Genomic DNA, 22524 nt, shown 5'->3' with positions numbered 1-22524 from the left:
CCAAAAACAATAATTGTCAGTTGCAACAGTGACAGGATGTGACTACAGAAAAGAGTGGATTAAAGTTCAGTGTCTGATGAAAGGGCTTTTAGATTTGTGATGTAATCATTCTGACATTTTGATGAATGCCTAACCTTACAAAATGGGCTGGAGGTTGAAGTGTTAATCATGGGATATGTAAAGGCTGCTGCTGTTGCTTTGAGATTTGAACATGAACGTGCAAGTGGAACCTACCTCTTGAAGGATGAATGTTTGTGGTCCTAGTTTGAAAAATACCTGTAGATTCCATAATGTGCAAAAGAAAACAAGTCCATGGGCTCTGCAGGAGATGCATACAGTTTTTTTTTTTTTCTCAAACCTCCATAATGACATCGTGGTGAGAAGCCATAGAGATTTGCCATAACAAAACAATGTTTATGTGTAATGTGTCTGCCATTTCCCACCATTCATTTCACTTTTGTATCTTATCATCGTGGTTTAGCCCACCAATGATTTCAAAGATTGCTTCTCCATTACTAATCTGATACTACTTTTTAAAGCAAACACCTAAAAAATCTAATTGAATAAGGGAAAAATCTTGTGACAAGGCTTCTAGTTGCAAATGATTTGTGTCATCCCTCTGAAACATTATAGGACATCAGATTTGGTACATTAAGTTCTGCAAGATGAAACACTGTATATATTTCCTCTTACTCTAATGACTGTAACTCTCTAAAGGTAACACCAGGCCCACGGAACAATATCAGAAAAATGCATCGATGTTAGGCAGTAAATTATTTTCAGATAAAACAAATCCTTTGGAGAACAGGTAATGAAAGGTAATGCTGGGAGAACCAAATCATTAAAATGAAGAAGATAACAGAGTAATAACCCATTTCAATCAGACTGATTGACACTTTAAGCAATAAGGAAAGGAATCACATTAATGGCATGATAAAAATTACCATTCTCTTCTATTATGCGATACGGGGATTTAAAAAGGTAAGGTAGCAAGTATGTGTTCCACTTGCCTGAAGTTAATAGTTGATTTCAGAGAAAGCAGGAACTGTATACTATAGTTTTCTTTATTGCAGTATTTCTAGATACAAGAAAAATTAATGGATAGAGGATGGAGAGAATGAAGTGAATGGAAAGATATATTGTAAATCTAATCTACCAAGATCACCTACATGGGTTTGCAAAATAACCTATTGGCTTATTCCATGTATATTATGAAATACATAAATTGTTTACTTTGTTTTCTTTTAGGATACTGCATGTTGGACCTTATAAGGACATTTGTTTTACACTAATAATGATGTGCTTTCCATTCTGTGGTAACAAAAAGATATTTAGCCCACCTAATTTGGGGTATGAAGTAATTAAGAATAAGACCCAAGCTACTGTGGCAAGAGCCTTGTGTACTAGAGGTGCCCAGGAAATGCAGTCATACCCGTCAATGAGAGAATCTGCTTTTAGCTCAACCTGCAAGCAGCAGGTGACCACCCTCCAAAGAGAGATTACATCACCTTCTCCATGATGAATGTCAAGATATGTTGATCCTTGTCATAATACATAGCTGACAAAGTAACCCCAAAAAGAGAGTGGGGAGGGGGAGGGTAGGTAGAAGAGGATGGGATGGGAGGGCTGGGGGGAAAGAAAGTGCATAAACTGGAGCAGTCATTGTCCCTCAAAAGTCAATCAGGCCTCTGACACTGGTAGAGCATATTGGTCATTAGGAACAATAAACTCCAACATAATCAGCTGAAAAAGAATTAGGCATTTGAGCAAATCTATAAACAATGGCTAAGATCTAGTTTGAAGAGTCTTAACTAAGAGCTAACATCCTGATTCAAAGAGTAAAGCTCCTTTACCTTCACAATTTTTCTCAGAGGTCACTATCTCAATGAGTCATACCTAGATGATCAGAATTTTTTTAACATCCTCTTTCCCCCAAAACTCTACCCTCTTTCCTGCCTTATTTTTCTCATTTGTACATATTACCTTATATTATATACTTATTTATTTCCTTATTTTCTGTCTACCCCAACTAGAATTATATTTCCAGCACAGCAATGGCCTATTTTGTTCACTGCTGGGCCCCTAGCACCTAAAACAGCATCTGACGTAGAGTACATACTCAAATGTTGATTGACTGATTGCATGAATGTAAAGTTAATCATTGTGTATACAACTGGGAATTAAATATACCTTAAAATCAGCAGATTATGGTTTATTCACTAGAAACAGATGAGGAAGATGAAACTGTTGGAGTGGGGGAATGATGGAAGCAAGGAGAGGTGATACTTACTGTGGTTCCTATCAAGTTCTAGACAACTACTGGGATCATATACGGTCATATTATACAACACAAATTTCCCAAGAATCTTACAGGTAGATGGCGTTTATCATCTCGAGTTTATAAGAGAGTCAGAGGAAGCTCCCTAAAAATAACCAGTGTGACTAAGGTCACCATATTTGGACCTGGAAGTCATCAACAGGTTCACCTCATCTTGACCCATGTGCTGAAGTGAGTACATCTTCAAAAATATCCCAACTGTGACCTTCTGGATGTTTGGATATATGTGGATATACATGCATAAGGGTGAAGCAGGAGAGATGAGTGATGTGCAGATTTTCCCAGTGCTTCTCTGACATTATGACAGTGATAGAAAATAACTATGACACAAGATTAGCAGGCACAAATGATATTCAACTTTGCAGATTTTTCTGGAGCTTTGAGTCACAGAAAGAGAAAAGATACTTCTTCAGGCTTACACAGCTCCTCAGAAAACTAGCAGAGGGTTCCCCTCTCCAATTTATCCCAAGGCTAATGAGTATCATACCAAAAATCAACTTGACATAATCTGGTAAATTGTTCTCAAATAAAAGTGTCACTTCTGTATTAGGAGTCATTGAAAACTTTTCAGGTTTTTTTGAAACCAGTCTTCTTAATTGTCTAACACACACGGATATTAGTGTAAAATATGTACTATGTATATATATGTATATATATTCACTATTTATGTAAGTACATAATATTCTAATCAAGAAAATACTTAGTATTTGAAATATTCATGCTGAGAAACAGAACTAGGCAGATTAAAGCTTACAACGAATTGATTTCCAAGCAAAGTTATTTTTTTTTTTCCCTAGCGGTGGCAAAGAAGAAGTGGTTTTGTTTCTCTTATAATTAAACTTGTTTGAAACTCCTGAAGAGGTGTGAAGGGAATAGTTATACATGTGTAACAGCTCCTTGGTGTCTAGGCCTCAATGGATCTCAGATTCAGTGGGGGAAAGTCTGAGTTCAAACTAGCTTCAAAAAAGTCATGCATACGACACTCCGGGAAAGCGTACTCTAATAAATATGTGAAAGAACAAAAGTGAGCTGACACTCATCTTCACTAAGCAGCCTATTCACTGCAGAAATAGGATATGTCTTAATGCTTCAGAAGACTCCATCAACAGACTCATTCTTTTTAAGAACTGCAAAATGGATAATGAAATATCCATTTTGAATGGAAATATACCAGCAACAGAAATATACTAGTCCCAACTATACTGATTCAAGTGTGGTGTTCCCCGAGACTTTTTAAGCTTTCATGATGTAGCATTTCTTCTGGTAGTTTTTCCTAAATCCTGTAGAGCTTTGGAGTGGGGGATGGGCACTGAGTAGGGAATAAATCGCAGTGCAGTCACTCTTAGCAGGGCTGGGTACAGTCACTACTGGGCACCCTAGATTTGCCTTCTAGCCAATTTCAACACAGTCCTGAGAGGTAGATCAATGTTAAAATGGCTCTTAAAAATGTGTAGCTCCAGAGAATATCACAGCTTGGATCCAAGTCATAGATATCCCAGCTGGTAGTACACTGAAAACTCAAAAGCTTTGAATATACTTTATTTCTCAAACTAATCTGAGGGCAAATCCTATAGAATTGACATTTGACATAGTTCAGTGTAAAAAAAGTATTGGAAATCAAGAGATGTGGATTGCAGTTCTATCTCTGCCACGAACTGGCCGAGGACATTTGAATGAATAATTACACCTATTAAAGCCTCAGTTTTCTCAATTGCAAAGAGTAACCTTGGACAAGCTAGTTATTTCCTCAGGACTTCATTTAATTATCCATTAAAAGCAAGCTTGCTATGGTATTTTATGGTATTATTAGGGAGAGTCTTACTATAATATTGCTTTTCAAATTCAGTTAGTGCCCTGCCTCCAGTAGATATTTAGAGAGGATTCTGAGCAGAATTAGCCAAATAACCAAACAAAGTTGGAGGATTTGAGATTATTTGCTTGATCAATTAAAATGTGAAGGTCAGAGCCAGTACGGCTTTTGAGTAGAAAGGTCACTAGGTTGAAAATCCTTTATCTTGGCTTCTAGTACCAGCTTTGCTTCCTACAACCTGCGTATTACCTTAGCAAATGGTTAGATTTACAAGATCCTTTATAGTATACAGTTCTATGTTATATATCTTAACAACTGAAGCTTTTAAGGAAAGAGACTTATAATCCTTTATGGGACATCTCAGGGAGACTATTCTATTCGTTTAAATGAAAACAAAAGGAATGTCAGTGGGATGTGAGGAAAAACAGCCTGGCACTCTGAAATAGCAAACACTGGAATGGGATCCTCTTTGACATCTCAAAGTAAACAGCTACCAGTTTTGGTTGCTATGTTTATTGTCTACCTTATCTTATCTGGGTCTGGTTAAGGTATTACAAGGTCAAAGTCAAGGTGAAGGCTTACTGGGCTCTAATCTGGAGACTGTGGGGCAAGAAACCACTTCCAAGATCATTCAGGTTGTTAGCAGAATCCACTTCTTTGTGGCTGTAGGTCTTAGCTCCAGGTTGCCTTGCTGATGCTCAGCTGTGAATCTCTCTCTCTCAGAAACCCATGGCTACCCACCTTCCTTCTCATGTGGCTCCTCTGTATTCAAACCAGTAACAGCTCAAGTCCTTTATACACTTTGAATTCCTCTGACTTTCCTGATGCTTATTCTTCTGTCACTAGCATGGAGAAATTTCTCTACCTTGAACAGCTTCTGTGATTAGATGAGATATTCCAGGATAACCCGACCCTTCCAGGGTCAACTATGCCATATCACATAAGACAATCATGGGAATGAAAAGGCATCACATCCACAGATTCTGGATATCAGCCCTGTGAAATCGGGGGTGGGGAGGCATTTCTGGAAATTCTGCCCAATACATCTGTTTTAGTCATGCTCTTTCTTGAAGGCAGAAGACCCTAAACAAGAATGACCTTTTGGCCAAGCTGTTAAAGATAACACAAAGTTTTTTACAACTAATAACTAGTGTTTACGTCTACAAATCATGATTCAAAGGCAATCCAATCTATGTCCACACAACCAAAAACAACTTAGGTGGTTCTGTGAATATTGGAAAAATATGACCCATTGAAGTGACCAGGTTAGATCACATAAAATAGAGCCATTATTCTCTAGATAGTTATTGAATAATGCCTCAAAACCTGCCTACGTGTTGTCTTTGTTCATGCTGCCAAAGTTTGAAAAGATAAACATCTAGACTCAGGTAGTAAATTGGACAAACAGTGAGAAAGTGAGAGAAATTCACTATGCTAAGAAAAATAGGTAGAACAAAGAAATTTCTAATGAAACAAAAGTCAGATAAACATTCTTTTTTATGCTTCCATTAGTGACCTCTATTGTATTGAAAGTTCAAGCACAAATACAAAGAACAAAATGGAACTGATACCAGCTTATGGATTGTGTAACAGCAACCAAAGAAAATAGTTCAGCTCATTTTCCCACTAAATAATAATAATTTAACACTCATCTCACTGAACATTTTGTTTCTGTTCATCCACTTTGAAGAGGCATTTGAACTATTATAGAAAACTTCTACTGTCAGTCAAGTGTCTAAAGCGTAACACCAATTGCCTCTGAAATATTTTAAGATAAATTAAATAAAAATTCTTGATGTGCAAAATTGTTTTTTTCAATAACTAGATGGCAATATTTTAAACTAGCAGTTACACCATGTTCTTAAGATGACTATTTTCAGCAATTATTATTTGGAAAATTTAATTTATTGCCCCTTTTCTTTTCCACCTACAAGTCTCTTTTTCTTTCATCCTTGACCAATCTAACCATTTTTATAGGAATGGCTCACATGTAATTATCTACGTACTACAAGACACATTCACAAAATGACCACGGAAGTTCTACGATGTCTTCCACTGGCTCTCAATATATAACTTCAGGGAAAACGTAAGAATATGTGAGGATACTTGACTCTTTAGCATACGGAGCTGATGTTAAGTCCCACCACTTCCTTCCCCTTAGCTCACACAATCTATAGAACAGTTACACATCCTTCTCATCATTCCTCACCTGTTTTGGCTTTCCCTCCCCTACTCCTTTCTTCCTCTCTTCCCTCCTCCGTCCCTTTCTATCTATCTTCCTCCCTTCCCTTTTTCCTTTATTTCTTCCTCTTTCCCTTTCTACTCCTTCTCTATATGTTTTCTTCCTTTCTTTTTTTCCTTCTTTACTTTTCTTCCTTTCATTGGTCATACCAAATTTTCTTCTTCTGGTTTGAGAATTATATTCTCAAATTCTATTTTTCCTTAGTTGTTCCCACTGTATTAAATAAACATTTGTATTAATTACTCTTAAATTATATATATATGATTTTATATTGCCCCCAAGACAAGTATCCTAGCACATTTTTGCCTCTCTGAGGTCTCATCATGCTTTTCTTCACGCTCTCCATCCCAATTTTCCCCACCACACCACATTTCTATGTTTGAGAATTGTTAGTCTGGATTGTTTTGTATATGCTTTTTCTCTTTTGTTTCTTATTTATTTATAAGTAATATACCTTACTTATAGCTTTGATAGTTTTCTCATCTATACTTCCCATATTTTCCTGGGTTCTCCTGGATTTATTTTCTTTCTGGGTATAATTTTTTTTTTTTAATCAACAGACTTTATTTTTTTTAAACAGTATTAGATTCATAGAAGAGTTGAACCAAAAGCACAGAGTTCTCATATATTCCTTCTTCACATTCCCCCAGACCCCATCCCCCTGGGTTTTTCCCTATTATTCACATCTTGCATCAGTGTGGTGTACTTGTGACAAGTGCTGAACCAACACTGATACATTATTACTAAAGTTCATAGTTTACATTAGATTTCACTCTCAGTGTTGTGCAATTTTATGAGTTTTCATAAATGCATGATGCCATGTATCCATCATAACAGTCTCATACAAAATAGTCTCACTGCCCTCAATATGCCCTGTGTTCTACCCATTTCCCTCTCCATCCACTGCCCTCCCCATCCTCATCCAGTCCCCGAATCCTTGACAACCACTGATCTTCTTTATTGTCTCTGTGGTCTTCCCTTTCCCAAAATGTCATGAGGCTGCAATTATACAGGCTTTTCAAACTGGCTTCTGCCACTTAGGAATGCATATTTAAGTTTCCTCCATGTTTCTTGTGGCTTGATAACTCATTAGTTTTTATTGCTGAATAGTATTCCATTTTATGGATGTTCCATCTTCAATGGTATTTTCAAAGCACATCTTAAGTGGTCAAACTAAAAATAAATTTGTTTCATTTTCACATTTAAATAATATTTTGTAATATTTTAATAAAATATAAATTCCCAGGTTTAAAGCACTTTTTCTTTAGTAATGTATTATCTTCATGTATCCAGCATAACTGGTGAGAAATATAACAATTGAATATTTGTTTCTTTTTCCCTCCTTGAATATTTTGTTTTGTTCTCTTTGCCTTTTATGTCCTAAAATTTGCAATAATGTAGCTAGGTATATATATATTTTTTCTTTATTCTGTTTACCATTTATGAAACCCTCAAATTTGGATTCTTAATGCCTATATAATTTCAAAATTTATAATGTATATTTGAATACAATATTCTTCAAATATTTTCTATCCTTCTTTTTTTTAATGCTTCTTGTATTTCTATTTTATGGACATTAGCATTACAACATCTTCTCTTTATTTCACTTTTTCTACTATTTCTTTATTTCATTTGTTTGTCCTTTCCTTATACTCTCTGGAAAAGTTTCTCAAAGTGATTGCCATGCTTTTGAATTTGTTAAGATAAATGTTATGGCCCAGAATATGGTCTACTTGATGAATGTTCCATGTGAGGTTGAGAAGAATGTGGATACTGCTGTTGTTGGGTGGAATAGTCTATACATGTCAATTAGAACAAATTGATTGATAGTGCTATTCAGGTCAACTTACTGATTTTATATCCTTACTGATTTCCTGCATCACTGCATCCTTAATCTTCTTTTCAGTCTTTTAAAAGGTTTCTTTAGAGTTTGCAATATGTATTTATCACAGGATGGAATGCAGGCAGTGACAAAAGAATATAACTATATCACAAATGTACACTACAACCTCACTGAAGGAGGAGGTTGGGGTAAAAGTGGTTCACAGTAATTTTGGAAATGAGTGGAGTCTGTAAGCGAAAAAGGAAGAGGAACTGCATTAAACTCTCTAGTTGATAAAGTGTCTTTCCTACAGCAATATGGGTTAAAAATTGTGTTCAACATGCATACAATAGAATTTAATAATTATGTGAATGGATAGAGGAAGGTTGAAGCCATGTTTCTCACTTTAGTGTAGGATTTTACAGAAAAAACAAGGGGAATAGGCTAGATTAACCAGGTGGTAATAGATTAGACTTGGAAACACCAAAATGAACTCACGTTTAGCTTAATGTAGACACAGAAGTTTACATACATATTTATAGATAGGCACACATGCACAAGTTAGTATACACACATACATTTTTACTTCTTCAGCTGAGAAGCTCTACAAGCAAGGGCACCCCAATAGTAACAATCACACTTAGCACTCAGGTCTTGGCTTCTATTCTGTTCCCCAATTAAGAGTCAGAGCTCCTTGAAGAACTGGTTGCTTAATGCTGAAGCAGAAAATATACATGATAAGCTTGGAGAATCGTGTAGTTCCAGAAAGTAAAGAAGTGCTTTAGAAAAAGAAAAAAAAAAAAATCCCACACTGATGGGAAATGTCAGAAGGACACAAAAGTCAATGGCCAAAACTGAAACAATTTAAGCAACAAAGTGAAGTCATGTTGGGTGGTAACCCAAAGTATACAATGAATATCCATGAGCCTATATTGATGTAAATAAATGAGTTAATAAATAAATAAATGGGATACAAGAAACAGATTTCCCATATAAAAGAATTCCAGCCAGTCGTGGTAGCTCACACCTGTAATCCCAGCACTTTGGGAGACCAAGGTGGGAGGATCACTTGAGGTCGGGAGTTCGAGACCAGCCTTGCCAACATGGTGACACCCTGTCTCTACTAAAAACACAAAAATTAGCTGGGTGTGGTGGCACGCACCTGTAATCCCAGCTACTCAGGAGACTGAGGCAGGAGAATCGCTTGAACCTGGGAGTCAGAGGTTGTAGTGAGCTGAGATCATGCCACTGCACTCCAGCCTGGCCCACAGAGTAAGACTTCGTCTCAAGAAAAAGAAAAAATTCCAATTAATTTATGTAGATATTTCACTCTCCAGTGGGTGGACTAACTCTCAACTCCTTAAGTGTGAACTGTGTATAGTGAGTTCCTCCCAAACAGTACGGAAAGGGAGTATGGAAAGGGAGAAAGTCCGTGATGTTAAGGTGGAATAATCTGACAACACTGCCTCAGCCCAGTGATCAAGGTCAACATCAACAGTGTAAAGTCATGTTGATAATATGTATACTTGATACCATTCATAGGACTTTACCTCTGTGAGCTTCCTTACTAAACCTAGAACACCAGTCTAGTACTTAGGAAAACATCAGCACCCCCACTCTTATTACTCAAAGTTGACAAGGTTGTCAAAAACAAAGGAAGTCTGAGAAAATGTTACAGTTAAGTGGAGCCTAAGGAGCCATAATGAATAAATGTAATGTGGTATCCAGGATGCGCTCCTGGAAGACAAAGATGACATGAGGTAGAAATTAACAAAATCTGAATAAATTATGTTAAAAATAATTGATATCAATATCTATTGGTATTGTATTAGTCCTTTTTCATGCTGCCAATAAAGACATACCCAAGACTGGGTAATTTATAAAGGAAAGACGTCTAATGGACTCACAGATCCACATGGCTCTGGAGGCCTCACAATCATGGCAGAAGGCAAAGGAGGAACAAAGTCATGTCTTACATGGCGGCAGGCAAGAGAGCATGTGCAGGGGAACTCCCCTTTATAAAACCATCAGATCTTATGAGACTTATTCACTATCACTAGAATACCAGTGAAAAAACCTGCCCCATGATTAAATTATCTCCCATTGGGTCCCTCTCATGATATGTGGGGATTATTACAATTCAAGGTGAGATTTGGGTGGGGACACAGAACCAAATAATATTGGATATCAATAAAAAATAAACTAGTATTCATACTTATTCATTTATTGTAACAAATCTACCATACTAATATAAGATATTCATAATAGGGGAAACACAGTAGAGGGAAATGAGGATTATCTGTAGTATCTTCACAATTTTTTCTGTATATCTGAAATTGTTTTAAAATCAAGGTTTATTTTCTTAAAAGCCAAGGCAAAATGGTATTTTGATTTTGTATGTGTAACAGGGGTATTTATAATAGTGAAAACAATGAAGGCAACCCCAATATCCAAAAAAGAAAAAACAAATGATGGTTCATCAATATAAAAGACAAAACAAAAATGAAGTTTTATATTAGGTTGGTGCAAAAGTAATTGTGGTTTTTGCCATTACTTTCAATGACAAAACTTCAATCACTTTTGTACCAACCAAATATATTTTGAAAAAATGAATACAAATGATGTATTGGTTTAATAATCAAATGTAGTTTCCTCTGAGAGGGGAAGCAAAATAAAGTAGGAGAAGAGATTTTTGCTTTTCAGCTTATGTCTGGTTATACTATTTTTTTCTTAATCCTACTCATATGAATTTGTTGAAAACAAAATTTTTTAAGAGAGGGCTAAGTCTGGGCATGGTGGCTGATGCCTGTAATCCCAGTACTTTGGGGGGCTGAGGTGGGAGGATTGCTTGAGGCCAGGAGTTTGGGATCAGCCTGGGCAAGATAGTGAGATCCCATCTTAAAAAATATATAAAAAATTAGCCAGGCATGGTGGTGTGTGCCTGTAGATAGAGTAAGACACTGTCTCTTATAAAAAAAGAACAAGGTGAAGATGTTGAGGTTCTGTTTCAAGGACAAAGTATTTAAAGAACTTCACTGAGACACTGACCTTGCAAAGGTAGGGAACAACTCTGGATATATGTAAATAAAATTATCCACAGTTCAGTTACTGTAACTTAAAATGCTTGCTCTGAATAGCTTGCCCCAGACCACTACATCATTACAGTTCAAAATCTTTACTGTTTGCCACTGTTTACACAATAAAATCTACACATTTAGCAGGCTTTAAAAGAAGCTGACCATCTGACTTCTGCAAACCTTTCATAGTTACCTTCTGCCCCATCAACTGTGTACCTGTCCTCCAGCTATGCTCTCATCCATCTGTGTTTCCAAATCTCTGTCCCTTTGTTCATACAGTTCTGTTTGCCACCAGTGTTCCCTTCAAATCTCCAGTTTTAAAAATAATACATGTAGTCCAATTTCAGGCTTAATACAAACTGCTCCTCCACAATCCCATTGAGATTTTGCCAATTAGAAGAAAAAAGATGCTCATTTTTTTTTGTTCCCATAGCTTTTTATTTACAAAATGTATGGCCTTTAATTTTCCTATATTATAATTATATTGTACATATCTTTTTTTTACAGTTTTTACATATCTGTTTCTTTACATTATTATAAGATCCCAGAGGAGAGAGACTATCTTGTTCATTTTGATATTTTTATCTCTTTAACTCAGTGCTTCATATTTAATACAAAGTAGAGACTACAAAACATCTGAATAAATTGAAAGCAGATTTCTTTGAAGAAATTACTAATGAACCTATTTTTTGAATTTCACTAAGATAAGTTCCAGAAGTCAAACATACAGGCCACAATCCCTCCTGTCTAAATTCCACAAGGGTGAATGCTGGGTGTATCACGTGAAATAAAGTTTTCAGTTAGTACATTTTTCGGGTACTGAGCTATACTGCATCTTTTATTTGTGTCAAAATATATACATATACTGCTAAATGAAACTAGTGGATCACTTGATTCTGACCACAGGAAACTTGATAGAGAAGACATATTTAGATACATAATTTAAGCTAAGTATGATGAGGACACTTAATGAGAAAGGATTGTAAATAAAAATCATTAAACTCTTAATAATAATATTGAGGATCTGGAATGTAAACACATTAAATATGTACAATGTTTTCTTCTTAACAGTTGTATCATGATTCTTGTCAGTCTAACAACATTCCTTCGTTATTGATTTCTTTATTAGTCAATTTCCACTGGAAAACACTTCCAGTGTTATTTTTCACAGGAGAGCAGTGCATTTCAGCAAAGAAATCCTCGTGGTGATGTTACCAAAACAAACAAACAAAATAAAAAAAACTATATACCAAGCATCTAATCTTGCCAAATATACCCAACCTGCTTTGGGTCTTCTTAAAGAGCCACTGACCAAAAATCCTCCCAAAGTTAGAATCTGAAATTCTCATCTGCATTGCCCTTGAGTCTCCAACTTAATAAGCAAAGTAAAAGTCAGAGAAATTCATTCAGAATTTATATTGATTTAACAATAATCAAAGTGAATATTGCATGTTCACAAAAAGTAGATACAAATAACTATAAAAATCGATTCTTTGGGACAGGGAAGATTTGTCCTTCCTAAGGTGCCTAATTGGCACTCAAGGAGGGGAGAGTGGGGAGAACCCAGGGGAACCTTTCTTCAACATGTCAGTGTGGTGGTTACTCTCACGCCATGGACAGTGTGCTTTGAAAGGATGTGCTTTATTCTCACCATTGTATAAAGTTCCTATTGACTCAAGAAGTGCGTTCTGAAAAGTTTGCACTCAATGAGCTGTCTCCAAGGAACCTATATAAAGTTATGCCATGTACTACAATTTGTCTTTTCCTCTTCTTTACCCAAAGATAAACCCTAATATCACTACTTTTATTAAACCTTCCTTGATTTCTCCATATTAAAGAAATTTCATGTGTCTATGAAGCTTTGTGCATTTTAGAGATTTTACCAAGTATCTGTATTCAAATGTATTTTTATTACATTTTCAGCTTCATGTGAATATTATTCAGATACTTAGCACAGCATTTGAACATAAAAAATGTTCAGTAATATTTGTATAGTTGAATGAATGACTGAACCTCTCCAGTGTTTGTCTCAAGACTTATATCTTTATGGCAACAGCATTATTCTTGATACCTCCCTAGACTGGAATCAATGATTTCTAACAGAATACACATTTCAGCTTGTGTTACCCAATGGGGAGCCATCCTTTTTGGAAAACGTACCGAGATTATGATTGCTGAAATTCTTATTGCCATAAGTGATATTGAGAAACTCACCCCAGGCCCTATTATTCATGAGAAAAGTACTTTATAAAATCTTTACAGGCTTTGGTTATTTAAGAGGCAACAGAGGATGGTGGTTAAGCATGCATTTCCCGAGATAGACTGTCCAGATTTGAGACTTACTTATTCCATTTGTTTGCTCTGCCTTCCTCAGCAAGCTATTTAACTTCTATGTTTTCTTGTTTGCAAAATGGAGATAATAATATTACCTATCATATATGGGTTGCAAGGATTGAATTAGGTAACACATGTAAGTTCTTAAGACAGGGTTTGGCATAGAGTAGGCGTTCGGTAAGTGTTAGCTATTCTAAGGTAGTATGCTAAAGACATTTGCTAGTTAGTTTAGCAGGTTAGAGCACAGCACAGTAGAAGGAGACAGTGTGATGATGTGGGAAGGACCCTGGAGTGAAAGTGAGAAGAAATAGATTTAAGTCCTGGCACTGACACTCACTTTGTGCCGTCAGCCAAATCATCGCTTCCTTGAGCATCAATGTTCTCACACTTAAATGTGAAAAATAATATCTAGTTTGCAGAATAGTTTTTGATGATTAAATGAAGTGATGAATGTGAAAGAGCTTTATGAAATATAATGTGTTATAAAATGTGAAGTGTTATTTCTGTTTCATCATCAAAAGCACAGCAAGGAACATTTGCGCCCTATTGCTTAGCCAGAAGAAGGACAGGACAAATTTGTTTCAGGCAATCCTGCTATTACTTCTATTATTAATATTTAATGATAGCATAGACATTTTAAGTCAAAAGAAAATACATTATTTCCTTTGAAACTAACAAGCCTAAAGGACACTTTTAAAAGTGAACTGCAAGCAAGTACTAAAAATAAAACAAAATTAATGCCTTCATAGTAAAAAAAAAAAAAAGTTACCCTATAAAATACAGTATTTTCTGAAAACATTTTGGGTCTTGCTCTGTCTCTCAGGTGCTGGAGTGCAGTGGCATGATCACGGCTCACTGCAGCCTCGACCTCCCCAGCTCAAGCAATTTTCTTGCTTCAGCCTCCTGAGTAGCTGAGGCTACAGGCATGGGCATGGGCATGGGCCACTATGCCTGGCTAACTTTTTTATTATTATTTTGGTGGAGAAGAGGGTCTCACTTGTTGCTCAGGCTGGTCTTAGACTCCTGAGTTCAAGTGAACCTCCCATCTCAGCCTTCCAAAGTGTTGGAATTATAGGAACGAGCCTCTGCGCCCAGCCTGGGATTTCCAGTAAGTCAGTAATCACTTGCTTCCTCTTTATGTGTCATTTTTCTCTCACAAATGTCTTTTCCACTGGTAACGAAACCTACTTTCAGTCATTCGTGTGTATTGCGACTTTTACTTCAGTGTGTTTATCAGGCTTCCAGACTTCAACTGGACATAGACTTTTGTTTAATTGGAGTAACAATATAAAGAACATAGAAAAAATACAGTCTCTACCTTCAAGGTGTTTGCACCTTAGCATATAAACACTGTATGAATTTTATGAATAGATTCCTAAGATAAAAGAAATGAGGCCTGTTAAATGGAAAGACAACAGAAATACAAGTTTGGAGGAAAAAAAGACGGAAGGAGGTACATAACAGGGCAGATGAAGAAAAGACTGCACACTTGATGAGATGAAGGAGAAACAGGTACTGTGAAAGAAGAGAACAGGAGATGGACAGACTCACAGCACTGAGACAAGAAACCCATCTTTCATGATAGCATTCAAAGGGGCTTTGAAAGAAGACTTCGGGGCTTAGGGAATACAGAAATAGAAAAAAAGGATAATTTTGTAGGTAAGTATACCAAGAATAAAGTATGTGGGACAAGAGAAAGGTAAGTAAAATGAAAAGACAGGGTGAATTTGGCATGTACTACTACGCAATTGCAGTAGTGGTGGTAATATTGGACTCTTCCTGAATCTGTTTCCTCTCCAACTCCACCACTGAGAAGAAGGTACCTTTGTCTTCAGAAAAGCAGAGACATAGAAGGAAGTAATTCATCTGGGAAAGGAGACATGGAAACAGGGCACATACAAAATCAGAACTTTAAAGCCCCTCCCCACCCAACAAGCAAACATAGCCCACGGGCCTCACTTTCAGAGACAGTCTCTAAAAGGAATAGCATCTGCCTATAAAGTAAGTGAAGAATGGCAGTCCAGTCCAGCTGACTCTGGGTGTTCTAACAAGCCACAAGGGTATCCCAAGAAAATCACCTGTTTTATATAATTTTCAGTGTGATCTTTCTTTTAGAGAAGAATAATGCCTAAATTCATTAGTGAAAAACTCTACAGGATCATAGTCCTTCAGAGTAAAACAAAGGGGAGAATATAAGGAAGATTTATCTCAGACAGCAAAATTCCTTACGATAATATTATTACCTAAGTGCTACTATAGCCGTATATATAAATCACAGTATATACATAGACAAGTAAGGGATTAATTCTGCCCAGAGTAAAGGGCAGAAGGGAAAAGAGGTTCTCCCGGTGCTATTTCTTATATTGACCTCTATAAAAAAGTTGAGGACAAAACATTAAATTGTAACTCTGGGTAGGAAATTCTATGGGGATATAAACTTAGATAGTCCTCGTACATGACTCTCTGGTAATATAACATAATATGGGAATATACCTTAGAAAAACAAAAGATGTTATTAGAGAACCTGTCGCTTCGACATTCAGAAATTCCTCACTTAAACCAGTTCAATACTTGAAACACTAGATCTCTCTACTGTTGGTTAAAGAAAGATCTTTATGATTTTTTAAAAGCTAGAGATAATTTAACATTTTAACTTAAAACCAAGTATCTTAATTTATATTTTCAACCAAATAGAGGCCTTCCCAGTTGTAAACAAAGTCAGGTCACAGTTGTTTACATTTTTTTTTTTTTTTTACCCAAAAGAATTGTGAGATGACTCAAGTCCTCAACTGCAAGGTTAGGGTTCTGTGTGAAAGCATAGAAGTGAAATTTATGAAATTTAAAGTATTACCAATCGCCTTCTCCTTTTTTTTTTTTTTTTTTTTTTTTGAGACAGAGTATTGCTCTGTCACCCGGGCTGGAGTACACTGGCACAGTCATATTTCACTACATCCTTGATCTCCTGGGCTCAAGAGATCCTCCTGCCTAGCCTCCTGAGTAGCTGGTACTATAGGCACATGCCACCATGCCCAGTGAATTTTTTATATTTTGTGTAGAGACAGGATCTTATTATGTTACCTGGGCTGGTCTTGAACTCCTGTCCTCAAGTGATCCTCCCACCTCAGCTTCCCAAAGTGCTGGAATTGCAGGTGTGAACAACTGCACCCAGCGTAGGAGCCTTCTTCCAATCTGTCATTCCACTCCAGGCTACAGTTACCTAAGTGAACATCCAGCTTAAATTCATACCTAACTTTGCCCTTGACATTCATTCCCCAGTGTCTGTCCATTGGATTTGTTCTTTACAGATTGCTCCCTTCTCCCAGTCTGAAGCACTCCTCTCAAAAAACATGAATACTTTGCAGGCCCACATATTATAAATTTACTTTGTTAAACATCTTTATATAAGAGCTATTAGAATTCTCCTCAAACCTAGTCCTCTCTATTGCTGCAACGTGTTCTAAATAGTACCCTGTACCTCACTTTAAGATGGCAACTAGGCCTTGCCAAAGTTGACCCATCCTGTAAGTACTGAATGCTGCAAAATGAAACTAATCTATTAAATTGGAAACTCTATGTTGGGTGTGAACTCTAACTCTATCCAGATTATCTCACAATTGTCTCTTGTTTTAATGGAACCAGTTACTCAGTAGGATTAGTTGTGGGGTGCATAGTATCCCTGTCATCAGGCCGGACTCCAAGATGCATCACAGTAAGGCAATTGCATGGGTGAGAAAACTGTGTTTACACCATTTAATAGAAGTAATAGGGCAGGTGCCTAGAAGTAAAGTCTTTAGCCCAAAGGTCTGTGATGGAGTCTGTATTAGTCCATTCTCATGCTGCTGATAAAGACATACCCGAGACTGGGCAATTTATAAAGGAAAGAGACTTAATGGACTCACAGTTCCACATGGCTGGGGAAGCCTCACATTCATAATGGAAGATGAAAACAAAGGGATATCTTACATGGCAGTGAGCAAGAGAGCTTGTGCAGGGGAACTGCCTTTTATACAACCATCAGATCTAGTGAGACTTATTTACTTACCAGGATAACAGTATAGGGGAAACCACGCCCATGATTCAATCATCTCCACCTGGCCCCAGCCTTGACATGTGGGAATTGTTACAATTCAAGGTGAGATTTGGGTGAGGACACAGTTAAACCATATCAGAGTCCAAGAATGAAACAAAGCAGAACAAGGGATTACAAATGAAGCTCCCTGGATCCCATGCAGCAGTAGAAAATTCCTTAACTGGCTGTGTAGGATGCCTTTGGTCCTGCACTGTTCTGGCCCCAGAGCTCCCCACTTTCTCTGGCCAGTCCTGCATTTATAAAATCTTACTCATTTTAATTTCATTAAACCTACACTGATCAAACACCCTGTACTCAAGTCAACCCCACACATATTGTAAGTAACTCATTCAATTTTAGCTTTTACGTATTACTTTTGTCTCTCATACTAGAATGAAAACTCCATTAGGGAGAATACTAATTCTTACAATCCTCTGTATCCCAGATCAGTTAGAAGAGTGAGCCTCGATAAATATTTGTTAGCTGACTAATTGTTTGGGTAATTGAATCTATTTCTGGGTAATATGATCATAACTTGTTATTACTATTATTTTGGAAGAGAGCCCATTTAGGCCCCTCAGAGTTTTGGAGACTTTAAATGCTTCTCTACTCATTTATTCTGGGAAAATATTTCAAACTTGACAACACTGTACATTCAGTTTTAATCCTATTTTGTAATGGAGCTAATGCTTATATCTGCCCATAATTATGATAAATATACTGTCCTATACAATGTCTTTTGTTCATTAATAAAATCAGTAAAAGAATAGGTTATTTTGTGGCAACACTACTTTCAAATGTGAAACTAAAATAAGTGATCTATGATTAGAAAGTTTTCAGAAAAGCTGAATCTTTCTAGTTGAATTAATTTTAAGTAGGAGTCAGGTATCAAAATCTTTGTATTGCTTATGGAAAATTCCATCCTTTCAACTCTAGTTGCTCTCCTCCCACAGTATTCCCTGCCTGCATTTGACTCCTAGTTTTAACATCAAAAGCCGCTCTTGTCAGTTATCCTCCATTCCCTCCCCTGTCTAGGATGTGATACACATGGTTAGAGTTCAGTATCAGGCAAGCAGAGGTTACATCACAGCAGTTTAGGTATCTTTAAACTGAACATCAGACATTTCTGCTCTTAAACACTACTTAACCAACAAACTCTGTTTTCGGTACCCCTTTTCCTTTCAGGAATCCAGTACAATCTAATCAAAATTGAATTCCTCCCATTTTATATTTCTTTCTTTCTTGTTTTAAATAGACAGCTGGCTAATTTTGATTTTTTTTTTTAAGAGATGGGATCTCACTATGTTGCTCAGGCTGGTCTTGAACTCCTGGCCTCAAGCAATCCTCTTACCTCAGCCTCCCAAAGTGCTTGGATTACAGGTATGAGCCACTGTGCTTGATCTCATTTTCTTTTAAAAGCAAATTATCTCTCTCTTGTGCCTCTTTGAACGTTTAGACGCCCCTGGATGAATTGCAGTGTGACATAAACTTTAAATTTTATGCTTTCTTTTCTTTCTACCAGGTTCTACAGGGAAAGGTAATAGTTAGTAAATGTTATTTTTCCCTTGATAAAAATTGTGTTAGACCAGGGCAGAAGCATAGATATATTTTCAATAGTATATTGCAGGGAAGTATCATCTTAGAAAAAAAAAAAAAGAAAGAAAGAGAAGGAGAAAAGGGAAAATGGGGAAGGAGGAGGGGGAAGGAAAGAAATAAAGAGTGAGCTTAATTTTAAAAATAGACAACCTATCCACAGGCAAGGGAGAAAAATTGATACACATTCACAGGATATGGCAGAGGGAAGAGTGTGGGCGTTGGAATAAGACAGCTCTGGTGTCAAATCCAAGTTCCAGCTGAATGTGACCTTGAGCTTAGCTTCCCTTATCTCCAGCTACTATATCCTAGCACTTGTATCAAATATATTAATACACTTATATTAAGCAGGTGTGAAGATTAGGATAACATCTGTGAAGACCCCAGACAGTGCTTGGACATGAAGGTGCTCACTAACAGGTCACTGAAATGATGAATGATGAGATAATGATGATCATGATGATGAAGAAGAAGGAGAAGGAGGAGGAGGAGGAGGGAAAAGGAGGAGGGACGAGGAGGAGGAGGGAGGATGAGGAGGTAAGAAGAAAGAAGAAGAAGAAGGAGGAGGAGGAGGAGAAGTAGTAGCAGTCATCATCATCAGAATAAGAAAACTCTTTTCATCTATGAGAAACATTCACTGTGGAGGTAGGAGGGGGGCTTTGTTTACTCGATCATTTAAAAAATTGTTCTCTACTGTATAAAACAACCCACTAGGACAGACATTTACATTTACTGTCCTACTCCTTCTATTAAAACTACTCCAATATGTATTTCTTTTCTGAAACAACAGCTAACATGACAGTGATGGAGGCTATTAACATTTTATTTTATTTTATTTTGTATTTTTATTTATTTATTTATTTATTTTTGAGATGGAGTCTCGCTCTGTCGCCCAGGCTGGACTGCAGTGGCTGGATCTCAGCTCACTGCAAGCTCTGCCTCCCGGGTTTACGCCATTCTCCTGCCTCAGCCTCCCAAGTAGCTGGGACTACAGGTGCCTGCCACCTCGCCCGGCTAGTTTTTTGTAGTTTTTTTAGCAGAGATGGGGTTTCACCATGTTAGNTTTTTTTTTTTTTTTTTTTTTTTTTTTTTTTTTTGAGACAGAGTATTGCTCTGTCACCCGGGCTGGAGTACACTGGCACAGTCATATTTCACTACATCCTTGATCTCCTGGGCTCAAGAGATCCTCCTGCCTAGCCTCCTGAGTAGCTGGTACTATAGGCACATGCCACCATGCCCAGTGAATTTTTTATATTTTGTGTAGAGACAGGATCTTATTATGTTACCTGGGCTGGTCTTGAACTCCTGTCCTCAAGTGATCCTCCCACCTCAGCTTCCCAAAGTGCTGGAATTGCAGGTGTGAACAACTGCACCCAGCGTAGGAGCCTTCTTCCAATCTGTCATTCCACTCCAGGCTACAGTTACCTAAGTGAACATCCAGCTTAAATTCATACCTAACTTTGCCCTTGACATTCATTCCCCAGTGTCTGTCCATTGGATTTGTTCTTTACAGATTGCTCCCTTCTCCCAGTCTGAAGCACTCCTCTCAAAAAACATGAATACTTTGCAGGCCCACATATTATAAATTTACTTTGTTAAACATCTTTATATAAGAGCTATTAGAATTCTCCTCAAACCTAGTCCTCTCTATTGCTGCAACGTGTTCTAAATAGTACCCTGTACCTCACTTTAAGATGGCAACTAGGCCTTGCCAAAGTTGACCCATCCTGTAAGTACTGAATGCTGCAAAAATGAAACTAATCTATTAAATTGGAAACTCTATGTTGGGTGTGAACTCTAACTCTATCCAGATTATCTCACAATTGTCTCTTGTTTTAATGGAACCAGTTACTCAGTAGGATTAGTTGTGGGGTGCATAGTATCCCTGTCATCAGGCCGGACTCCAAGATGCATCACAGTAAGGCAATTGCATGGGTGAGAAAACTGTGTTTACACCATTTAATAGAAGTAATAGGGCAGGTGCCTAGAAGTAAAGTCTTTAGCCCAAAGGTCTGTGATGGAGTCTGTATTAGTCCATTCTCATGCTGCTGATAAAGACATACCCGAGACTGGGCAATTTATAAAGGAAAGAGACTTAATGGACTCACAGTTCCACATGGCTGGGGAGGCCTCACATTCATAATGGAAGATGAAAAACAAAGGGATATCTTACATGGCAGTGAGCAAGAGAGCTTGTGCAGGGGAACTGCCTTTTATACAACCATCAGATCTAGTGAGACTTATTTACTTACCAGGATAACAGTATAGGGGAAACCACGCCCATGATTCAATCATCTCCACCTGGCCCCAGCCTTGACATGTGGGAATTGTTACAATTCAAGGTGAGATTTGGGTGAGGACACAGTTAAACCATATCAGAGTCCAAGAATGAAACAAAGCAGAACAAGGGATTACAAATGAAGCTCCCTGGATCCCATGCAGCAGTAGAAAAATTCCTTAACTGGCTGTGTAGGATGCCTTTGGTCCTGCACTGTTCTGGCCCCAGAGCTCCCCACTTTCTCTGGCCAGTCCTGCATTTATAAAATCTTACTCATTTTAATTTCATTAAACCTACACTGATCAAACACCCTGTACTCAAGTCAACCCCACACATATTGTAAGTAACTCATTCAATTTTAGCTTTTACGTATTACTTTTGTCTCTCATACTAGAATGAAAACTCCATTAGGGAGGATACTAATTCTTACAATCCTCTGTATCCCAGATCAGTTAGAAGAGTGAGCCTCGATAAATATTTGTTAGCTGACTAATTGTTTGGGTAATTGAATCTATTTCTGGGTAATATGATCATAACTTGTTATTACTATTATTTTGGAAGAGAGCCCATTTAGGCCCCTCAGAGTTTTTGGAGACTTTAAATGCTTCTCTACTCATTTATTCTGGGAAAAATATTTCAAACTTGACAACACTGTACATTCAGTTTTAATCCTATTTTGTAATGGAGCTAATGCTTATATCTGCCCATAATTATGATAAATATACTGTCCTATACAATGTCTTTTGTTCATTAATAAAATCAGTAAAAGAATAGGTTATTTTGTGGCAACACTACTTTCAAATGTGAAACTAAAATAAGTGATCTATGATTAGAAAGTTTTTCAGAAAAAGCTGAATCTTTCTAGTTGAATTAATTTTAAGTAGGAGTCAGGTATCAAAAATCTTTGTATTGCTTATGGAAAATTCCATCCTTTCAACTCTAGTTGCTCTCCTCCCACAGT

The sequence above is a fragment of the Rhinopithecus bieti genome, unplaced genomic scaffold (assembly GCF_001698545.2).
Source record: "Rhinopithecus bieti isolate Rb0 unplaced genomic scaffold, ASM169854v2 scaffold_2077, whole genome shotgun sequence".
Lineage (NCBI taxonomy): Eukaryota > Metazoa > Chordata > Mammalia > Primates > Cercopithecidae > Rhinopithecus > Rhinopithecus bieti.
This window is presented reverse-complemented; position numbering follows the sequence as displayed.